The following is a 10,458-nucleotide window of genomic DNA, read 5'->3' as shown; positions in this document are numbered from 1 at the left end:
AAACTAGTAATAATAGCTAACCTGTAGCAATAGCTAACTTATATCTACCTATATTTAATATCTAGTAGCCTAGTATTACGTATAAGTATAATAACACTACGCCTTATGAACGCAAGCCTATCCTTTATTTTACTTAAAGAATCTTTAAACTTATTAAACTAGCGATCTATAGCTCGAATATCTTTTGCTATATTAGTTACCCGTTTATAAACTATATTAATATATATAGAAACAGCGATTGCTAAATATACCCTAATAGACCTAGTGCTAGCGAAAGCGGCGGTAGTAATAGTAGCACCTAGCGTGCTAGCAATTGGCAAAAGGGTTAGAGGAGCGGTAGTAGAGTAGGTGCCCCTACAGCTGTGCATACTACTATAAGTAGGAGTCTTAATAGGAGGGGAGGTCTTAGTAGGGGGAGGCGTAGTGGCGTAGGCGGGGATAGTATAAGAATAAAGCTATGCGAATATTAGCAATATCCATATTATTAAAATGCGGATAGTATACCTTCTTAGTAGGTGTTCCAGCTGGACTACTAGCAGAGGCTAATTACGCATATTTTCTGCCCTAAAGTATAACCGGCTTTAGATTTAGTAAAATTTCCTATACGTGTATTAGCTAACAGAATAATAGTATACTATTAGCATGTACCTTTCCGCACGACCTACTACCTATATAATATCTTAAGCACGCACCCCTAAAATATAGCCCAGAGACCTTTTTATAAACGCGATATTTGTGGCTATGCTTCTTATATAGAGTATATAGCGGATTATATAGCTTACTAAAGCTACCCTTAATATTCTAGACGTGTGTTAATATCCGCTAGTAACTTTCCTTTATATTATTCTAAACACTAGCTTTTAGAGTATACTATTTATTCGCTAATAGTACTTAGATAGGAAGGCGCTTATTTATATTAGGAGTACTATAAAGATTATACGGGCTGCGGAGATTGCGAGAGTTAGCATTATTAAGGTCCTTATCTTTGTCGCCGTCTAAAGATTCGCTATCTAAAGAAACCTTATATATAGTATTTAGGTTACTATAAGAGGTAAATTAGTAGATAAGACACTAAAATAGTATAACTAATATATACAATTTAATAGCTATCTTAAGCTTTATATTCGTATTAGCAGCCTTTTTAGCCCACTTTTTAAGAAAAGAAAACAAACAAGCCTTATTAAGCCTCTTTTTAGATATATTAGGCGGCGGCAGTAGAGATGCGGATAGTAAAGTAGTGGATGGTAAAGTAGCCTATGGCAAAGATATAGGCAGTAGAAAGGCATCTAGTAAAAAGGTAAGTAGGTTTTCTACGGATTTTGCTTTATCCTTATTATTGTTATCTACTAAATTCTATAAAGAGCGCCTTAGTATATATTTCCTAAAATTATATTAGCTATAGGTATAATTTAGTATTAGAAAGCTTACTCTTTAGAAATAAAGCCTAAAGGCTTAGTAAGAGTAGTTATAGCGTGCTTAACAGTATTGAACTCCTTATTATTAACGTCGCGTATATTAAGTTCCTTAACTGCCTAGTTACTATTATTTGTATTAATATTATTTAGAGGTATAAATGGAGGTATTATAGATTGTAGTATTTTAAGGGATAGTATATAAAACAATAATAATAAAGTTCGCGGTATAGTACTATAAGGTAGAAGGTTAGTAGAGGAAGAAGAGGTATAGAGGTTAATTAAGGTAAATATCCACGCTGCCGATTTTATTAAATTAGCTTACTAATAAATAATTGCTACTATAGTGACTTACCCTAGTAAACATTAACGGTGCAGATATATAAATATCTCTATCCTGGCTTATACGGATATCCTTATCCTAGCCTATATAGATATTATAATATTAATTAAGTATATCTATTAAATATAAGGTAGAGACTTAATTCCTATATATGCAATAGCAGAGAGATAAAAGCTACTATTTTATTACTCTAAACCCGTAATAATAGCCAACCTATATCTACTTAAATTCTATATTTGGCAACCCAGTATTATATATAAATGTAGTAATACTACGCCTTATAAACGCAAGTTTATCCTTTATCTTACTTAGAGAATCTTTAAGCTTACTTAACTGGCGATCTATAGCCCGAGTATCTTTTACTATCTTAGTTACCTATTTATAAACTATATTAACGCGCGCGGAAACAGCAATTGCTAAATACGCCCTAACATTTTCTGTACTAGCGGGAGCGGCAGTAGTATTAGAAGCAGCACTACGCGTACTAGGAATTAGTAAAAGAGTAAAAAAAAGCAGCAGCAGAACGGGTGCCTCTACGGCTGCGTATATTACTATAGGTAGGAGTTTTAGGGGGAGGGGAGGTCTCTAGAGGGGGGATAGTGCGGGTATAAAGCTATACGGATATTATACCTTTTTAGTAGGTGTTCTAGCTAGACTATTAATAGAAGCTAATTGCGTATGTTTTTTGCACTAAGGTATAACCGGCTTTAGTATTAGCGAACTATCCTATATATGTATTAGCCGATAGAATAGTAGTATATTATTAGTATATACCTTTCTATATAACCTACCACTTAAGCAATATCTTAAGTACGCGCCTCTAAAATATAGCCTAGAGTTCTGCTTATAAACGTGATATTTATAATCTTATTTAATATATAGAGCGTATAGCGGATTATATAGTATACTAGAGCTACCCTTAATATTCTGGATATAGGTATATATTCGCTAGCAAGCTTCCTTTATATTCTCCTAAGCACTAGCTTTTAGGGTATAATATTTATTTACTAACGGCACCTAAATAGGAAGACACTTATTTGTGTCAATATCCAACGTTATAGCTTAGGCCATTTATATACTGTAGAGATTACGAGGACTATAGAGATTATAAAATAATAGAGGAGGGCTTTTAGGAGAGTCGGCGTTATTAAGATTACTCTTTTTATTATTATCTAAAATCTCTAACATTTCTATTAGGTTACTATAAGAGGTAAATTAGTAGATAAGATATTAAAAGAGTATAGCTAATATATACGATTTAAAAGCTATCTTATACTAAATATTTTACACAGCAATTCTATTAGCCTACCTTTTAAAAGAAGTAGAAGTATAATAAGGATTAAACTTTTTAAAAGTAATAGGTAAAGAAATAAGCGGCTTAAATAAAGGTAGCAAAGAGGTAGGCGGCAGAGAAGTAGGTAGTAAAGAGGTAAGCGGATTTCTAGCGGATTTTGCAATAGCATTATTATAGTGCTCTGCTATATCTAATAAAGAGTGCTTTAGTACATATTTCCTAAAACTATATTAGCTATAGGCATAATTTAGTATTAGAAAGCTTACTCTTTAGGTAGAGATTTTAAAGGATTAGTAAAAGAAAGAGCGTCCTTAAAAGCGTCCTTAATTATTTTATTATTAACGTCGCGTATATTAAGTTCCTTAACTAAATAGCTGTTGGATGTATTTAGAGGTATAAATAAAGGTATTATAGATAGTGGTATACTAATAGATAGTAGATAAAATAATAACGGTAAAGTTTATAGTGCGGTGCTGTAAGGTGGAAGGTTAGTAGAAGAAAAGGTGCGGAGGTTAATTAAGATAAATATCCATGCTGCCAATTTTATTAAATTAGCTCGCTAATAAATAATCGCCGCTATAACTTACTTTAGTAAATATTAACTACCTTATATACGCTTATTTATAACGCGTAAATTCTTTATAGTTAAGTTACTACTAATTAAAGTAAGTGGGCGCCGTCTAGTTAACTTACAAAGTAATATTAATATAAAATTACTGCTTGGCTAAGGTGCTAGAGAAGGGTTATAAGTAGATATTAGGTTTACTTAGTAAGCGGATTTTTTACTTTTAAAGTGCGTAAATACGCCTTTTTATTTTTTCTTACTGCGAGGTGGACCTAATAGCTACGTTATATCTAAAACTGAGGGCGGAGATTAAGTACTAGGCTATAGGTTCTAAGCTACACTTAGCTTAAAGAGCGGAGATTAAATATTAGGCTGTAAATTCTAAGCCGTACCTAATTTAGAAGATAGGGATTAAGTATTAATATATAAATTTTAAACTACGCCTAGTTTAGAGGGCGGAGATTAAGTATTAGCCTATAAACCCTAGGCCTTAGAGTTTCCTAAAAGCGGAGATTTAGTATTATAACCTAAATTCTAAGCCTTAGGATTTTCTAGGAGCGGAGATCTAATACTATATTCTAAATTCTAAATTTCCAGATTTCCTACTACCTAGGAACTGGTGCTACGGTATAGATCTTAAACTTTAGGATTTTTTATAATTGGAGATCTAGTGCTATATTACGAATATTAAACCTTAGGCTTATCTAAAAGTTAAGACTTAGTGTTATACTATAAGCTCTAATACTTAGACTGCCCTAAGGATTTAGATTTAATACTATAACGTGGGTGACAGGGTTTTGACGGTTTTAAGGTTTCCCATACAAACTTTGTCTGTGCCTCTCGCTTAGAGTTTTGATGTTGGAAACCGTCAAAACCCATTAAACCGTTAAAACCCTGTCACCCACGTTATTATAAGCTTTAATATCTAAATTGCTCTAAAGGCTAAAACTTAATACTCCGCTATAAGCTCTAATATCTAGATTATTTTAAGGGTTAGAATATAAAGCTGCCTTATAAGCTATAATACCTAGCCTACCCTAGAGACTAGTTTCTAATACTATAGTATAGACTTAGATATCTGGGAGCTATAGGGAGTTAATATCTATTATTATAGTATAGACCCTAATATCTAAGAGGCCGATATTTAATACCGGATAATAACTAACGCTAATTATTACCCTAGGGCTATTAATACCTAGCCTAATGTTAAATCTAAGAGTGGGCCTAACTTTAAGATCCTAGATATTCGCCTTGCGTTAAAAACTAAACCTAATTATTGCGTTGCTAGGACTAATATCCGTTATAGGGTTTTAGTATACTTAGCCTAGAGGTATTCTACTAGCTAGAGTTTAGGCTAGCTAGTTACGCGTTCCTACTAGATATAAACTAAGAAGGTAATAGTATTAGTAGCCCTATATGCGAATTTTTGGCGGATATTAATTAAGGTAACTAGGCTACTTATATTTACGGACTTTAAGCTGCTAATATTATACGCCTCTCCACTACTCTAGACTATAGTAATATCCGCTCTACGCTATCTTTTAATTTACTTACTAATGCTAATAGTTGGCTCTCTACCTAATTTGCCTTTTCTACCTCCGCTTAAATAAAGGTAATAAACTTATCTAGATTATTACTAAGCTAATTCTAATTCTAATTAGGTAGGTTTCTCTTAAGCGCCTTATAGCCAGTTATATACTAGGCGTAGCTATAAAGAGCGGCAATTTGCTTATTAGATATAACGTAGCTTAAGGTTAAATTCTAAACAGTATACTAATATTTCTTTTCCGCCTAGTTACAGAACTAGTTTTTTATGCTTATAGTAAAGGCCTTTTATTATATCTGCCTTAGAACCCCCTCTATATACAGCTTATAGATATTAAACTCTTTAAAAGCCTGCAAAGTAGGATTATAGTTAAAGTAATAACCCTAGCTACTAGCGGACAGAGACTATTCCTTATAGTTCTCTAATATAATCTTTTATAAGTAGCCCTTTTTCTTATTTATAAGAGCATAAATATAATAGGAGAGCTTTACTCTTTTCTTGGCCTTAGTCTTTAGGCGCCACGCTGGCTTCTTTAGTAGGATATCTATAGGTAGAACTACGGATATTCCGCCTAAACTAAGCTTTTACCCTATATTAAATGCGGACGGATTAGAATCTATATCGCTATATATGGATACTCTTAAAGATATATTACTAGCAAAATTAGCAGCCCTGTTTTCTTATGATACCTCTTGCGGTATCTCTCGCGCGATATAATATTTACGTCTAAGTTAACTTGGCTAGAATTAGAAAGCTCTACCTATATAACTATAACCTTTGGCTAGCCTAGTAATATCCTTATATAGACCTTTATATTAATCCTTAATTAGGAATATTACTATACCTATTTAACTACTACTATAAGCAGCGCGCCTAAATCGTTGCTATATTATATTAATTAACTTTATTTTAGGTATGTAATACTATACAGCATAGTTAATATTAGGAATATTAGCGCTATAAGTAAGCGTATTAGAGGAAACTAAAATAGATTTTAGAGTTAGGCTTTCTAAACTCCTTATATAGTCTATCCTTATCTGTAGTAGCTAATAATATATAATAAAGCTAAACTGCTTTTCTAGCCTGCGCTTTCTGGTACCTATAATATATTAACTATAAATAAATCGCGTCTCTGCATTATAATATCATTTCCTTTAAATTAAAGAAGATAATCGTCTTTGGGATCTAATAAGGAGTTAGCGTATATTTAACCCTCTAATGGGTAAATATAGTAGATATCTAACTAGACACCCTTCTAATTGGTGTAGATAATAGATTCCCTTTTAGAGCTTCTTTATATGCGCGGTTTATAACAAAGTATAAGCTCTTAAAGGACTTCTTACTCCCTCGCTTAATATATTCTCTAATAATTAATAGATCTAGCCGGTTAATTAACGTCCGTACTATATTAATATTATCTTAAAAGCCCGCCAACTCTTATATAATCTTAAATATTATATTATTAAGCGTTGCGGTATAAGTAAACTAAGGCCTTCGCCCTAATAACAACCGCACTTTTTATAGCTGTATATACGAACTCTAAAATAAACCCCCCTAATTAGCTATAAGGTGCACCTTATTAATTACTACTAAGCCAATATATGCGCGGAAAGTAGGGTAGGTAAGAATCTTATAGAGCTTTTCCCTAGCTAATAGCTCTAGCGATATTAAAATATAGGTATATACTCTAATGCGGATTTCCCCTAAAAGGCGTTTAGATATTATCTCCTTATATATATAAACCGGCCTTATTCTAGGAAGCTCCTTAATCTTTACCTTCTGCTCTATACTAATTATATTAAGTAGCAAGATAATAATTACCACTAAGGCCCGAAGAAGATATAGTATTGCTTATATTATTATACTCTTATTAAATAAGGTTCTTATAATAAGTATTATATATTTTTCCTTAAATAGTAACCACCTAAGGACTTTAAGCTGCTTTATATATCTATAATACAAATATAAAAATATAATAGCCTTATTAACCTTACTTAGCTACTAGGCCTCGCTCTTTCCGTAAAGCGTAAGAAGCTAATCTTAAAGGTCCCATAGCTATCGCGCCCACTCTATTATACAACCTCTTTAAGTTTAAGTATCCGGCACCTAATGCGGTAGCGGCTGTTTTAGTATCTTATTTAACCTTCTACCTCTCCTTCTAATAAGTTTTTATAGCGGCATACTATGGGTTAACTTAAATATCCGTGACTTGGTAGTTGGCTTGTAGTAGGGTTTAAAGTAAGATTATCCAGTATAACGCGGATGCTGTATATCTACCTAGCTATAGTAGGTGCCCTAAGGTACCTATTGTAGATCTATATGGTTTTTATATATATTAGCTAGCGTTTAATAAAATTATATAGAGTTCTACAATCCTTAATAATGCGTTTTTTTTTGCGAAAATAAGCATAAGACCTAAGAATACCTAAGTAATAAAAATGATATAGCCTAAAAGCCTAGGTTCTGTTATATAATTAATAAACTTTAGGAAAGGATATAAAATACTAGTATTAAGTTATTTTAATATCCGCAACCTCCACAACGCGGATATTGTCGGAAAATGTAATAAACGTTAGAAATGTCCCTCAGACGTGATTCTGGTGGTTTACCACAAACGTAGTTAGTTATTCGCTTGTGGGCCGACTGGCTCCGCACCAACAGAATCGCGTCTGAGCTTGCTAAGGTAATTTAGACGTGATTTTGCAATTCGGAAGACGGCATAGGTTATTCCAATGCTAGCTAAAAAATCGCGTCTAAGCTCGCTGAGGTAATTAATTAATTGGATTGCGTAGTGCTTTGTAAGGCATCGCACAAACTAATTTAGGTGCTGCTCCCTCTGCTTCGCGCCTACGCCCGCGCCCGGTAGGACCAAATTAATACCTCTACTTCGCATTTAAGAGCCTGCAATTGTAGAGCGTCGCGGCGGTCAGCTAATTAACTCTATAACTAGCTCTATAATTGCCAATCGCGTCAACAGATCTACTCGTAGGGCTCTTAGCATTTAAGCGAAATACTAGCTGTACTACGGACTCGCACTTTGATTTTCGTGATGCAGGCGCAAATAAGTTAAACGTATGTAATATTCTAACTTAATAAGGATGCATCTAACTTAATGAGGAAGCATCTAAACCAAATGAGGTAGGGGGTGTATAAATAGTGGCGACTAAAAAATATAAGAGGTTACTTAGCTCTTTTAATATAGGAGTATACCTATCTACTAGGTAGTAATAAGCCCATATAAAATAAAAAGGCCTATCTTTTATTCTATTATAAACACTATATAGAGTTATATACTATATAGTTAACTTCTAACTTCTAACTTATAAAACTACTTAGTATTAAAGTATAGTATTATAGTTAAGCCTAAAACTAGTTATATAAAAGAAGTAATGTAGGATTAATTAAAAGACCTTTACCTTAAAGTATTGTCTTGGGATAAGATAGAAGAGCTAGATTTAAAAGTACTCTAAATAGTCCTAAATAAGGAAGTTATTAATAAGGCCCTTATTACGTTAATTATTATATAAAACTTACTATTTTAGATAGTTAAGTAGCTAGAGTTCTATATTCTTCTATAGTTAATTAATCCTAAAGTAGATAGCTATATAACTATAGCCTATTTAGCAGTTAGTAAAAAAGATTTATAACTTATAGCTATTATAAAAGGATATTATTGTTACGGCTTATATAAATGCCTCTAAACCGAAGCTTGTAGAATGCTATATTATAAAGATACTAAGCTAAGGAGTAGAAGAAGGTTGAGGAAAGGTCTATATACACGAGCTAAGTCTCTAAGTAAGCCCCTAACTAGGCTGCATATAGACGTCGTAGGGGCAATGCCCTAGCGCCGTTATAATTATATAAAAGAGGCTATAGTCTAGACTAATAAGTATTTATCTCTCTATTAATATCTAGACCTCTTTAAATAATTACCTTCTCCTTATAATTTGCGGCTATTTCACTAATAGCCAGGAAAAGCTTATAAACGCTCTTCTTAGCCTCTGTACGGTAGCCTTTTATAATAGAGATAAGTAATAAAATACTCTCCTTCTAGTGCTTAAGGACTATAGAATTATGTAAAAGCTGGGTGCCGTTATATCTAATAACTATACTATAAATAATAAGCTTTATTATATAATAAGTAACTAGCTTCTTTAAGAAGAAGGAATTAAATAGAATCCTATCTACTAACGGATCCGCTATTAGGGTTATATTCTTAATCTTACCGTATAGGCTTTCCTCTTTAAAAACTTAATTAGTCTTAATAATAATAAATTCAATTTACCGTCCGACCCGGTCCCCCTAATGGGTCCACGCAGACTAATTCCTATAGTAAAAACTCAATATACACACTGAGAAAAACCCATTTTTTGGGTGAACAAAAAACCCCCGAGGGAAACGTGAGAGGTAATACTTCCAGATAGCATTCGTACTACATCAACGGGGGGAAAAACACCGTCAGGTTACTGCTCAGAGACCCCTAAGTAAGGTGTCTCGAATGCCTGTCTTGCCCTGTCTGCCTTTTGAACCACTTTCCCTATCTGTTGTTGCCTATGTGGAATTGTATACCTGCCCTTCCCCTACTCCGCCCTATATGCATACATATATGCTACTTGCAGCTTCCCTACTTGCAGCATAATCCAATCTTATTATTATACCTTCTAGTATGATCCACTGCCCTCCCACATAATGCATTTATATCCAGTCCTGTATGACCTTTTTTAAAACCAAAACAACGGGACAGTAATCGGTGCTAGGTGTCTTTTCCTAGGGCCCCAACCTAGGTCCTTTGTAACACAAAGGAGGACATATACCGCGTGCGGCAGGTCCAAGCTGTTAGGTAATAATAAAGGCGGGTGGATAGTCTTAATAATATTAAGTTATATAAAATAGATAAGGTAAAAGGAAAAGAGTTAGATCTAAAAGAGGAGAAAGAGAAAAGTAATATATTTTAGAAACTTGGCGTACTTAGAAAGCTTTATAATATTACTATATATATCTATCCCTTCGCACGTTAGAGTCCTACACCTGGCGCCAAGCCGTAGAACATCGTGCTTAGCTATACACACAGGCGTCCAACGCGTGCCTCTTATTAGCTAGGCCCTTATTAATACCGTAGGACGCAAACCAACGTGCGAAGGGATAGCTTAGCTAGTTATATAAGGGAGTTTAAAAGTCTTATAGGGAGAAGAATTCTACTTAATAATTATATAAGATAGAATAGCTAGTATTTTATACTTAACGTAGTAATTTAGAAAGAGTCTACTATTAATACGTATACTAAGTATAACCTTAATA

Source organism: Cenococcum geophilum (genome assembly GCF_001692895.1).
Source record: "Cenococcum geophilum 1.58 unplaced genomic scaffold K441scaffold_56, whole genome shotgun sequence".
NCBI classification, from domain to species: domain Eukaryota; kingdom Fungi; phylum Ascomycota; class Dothideomycetes; order Gloniales; family Gloniaceae; genus Cenococcum; species Cenococcum geophilum.
The sequence above is the reverse complement of the archived record's forward strand: the minus strand, read 5'-3'. Positions refer to the sequence as shown.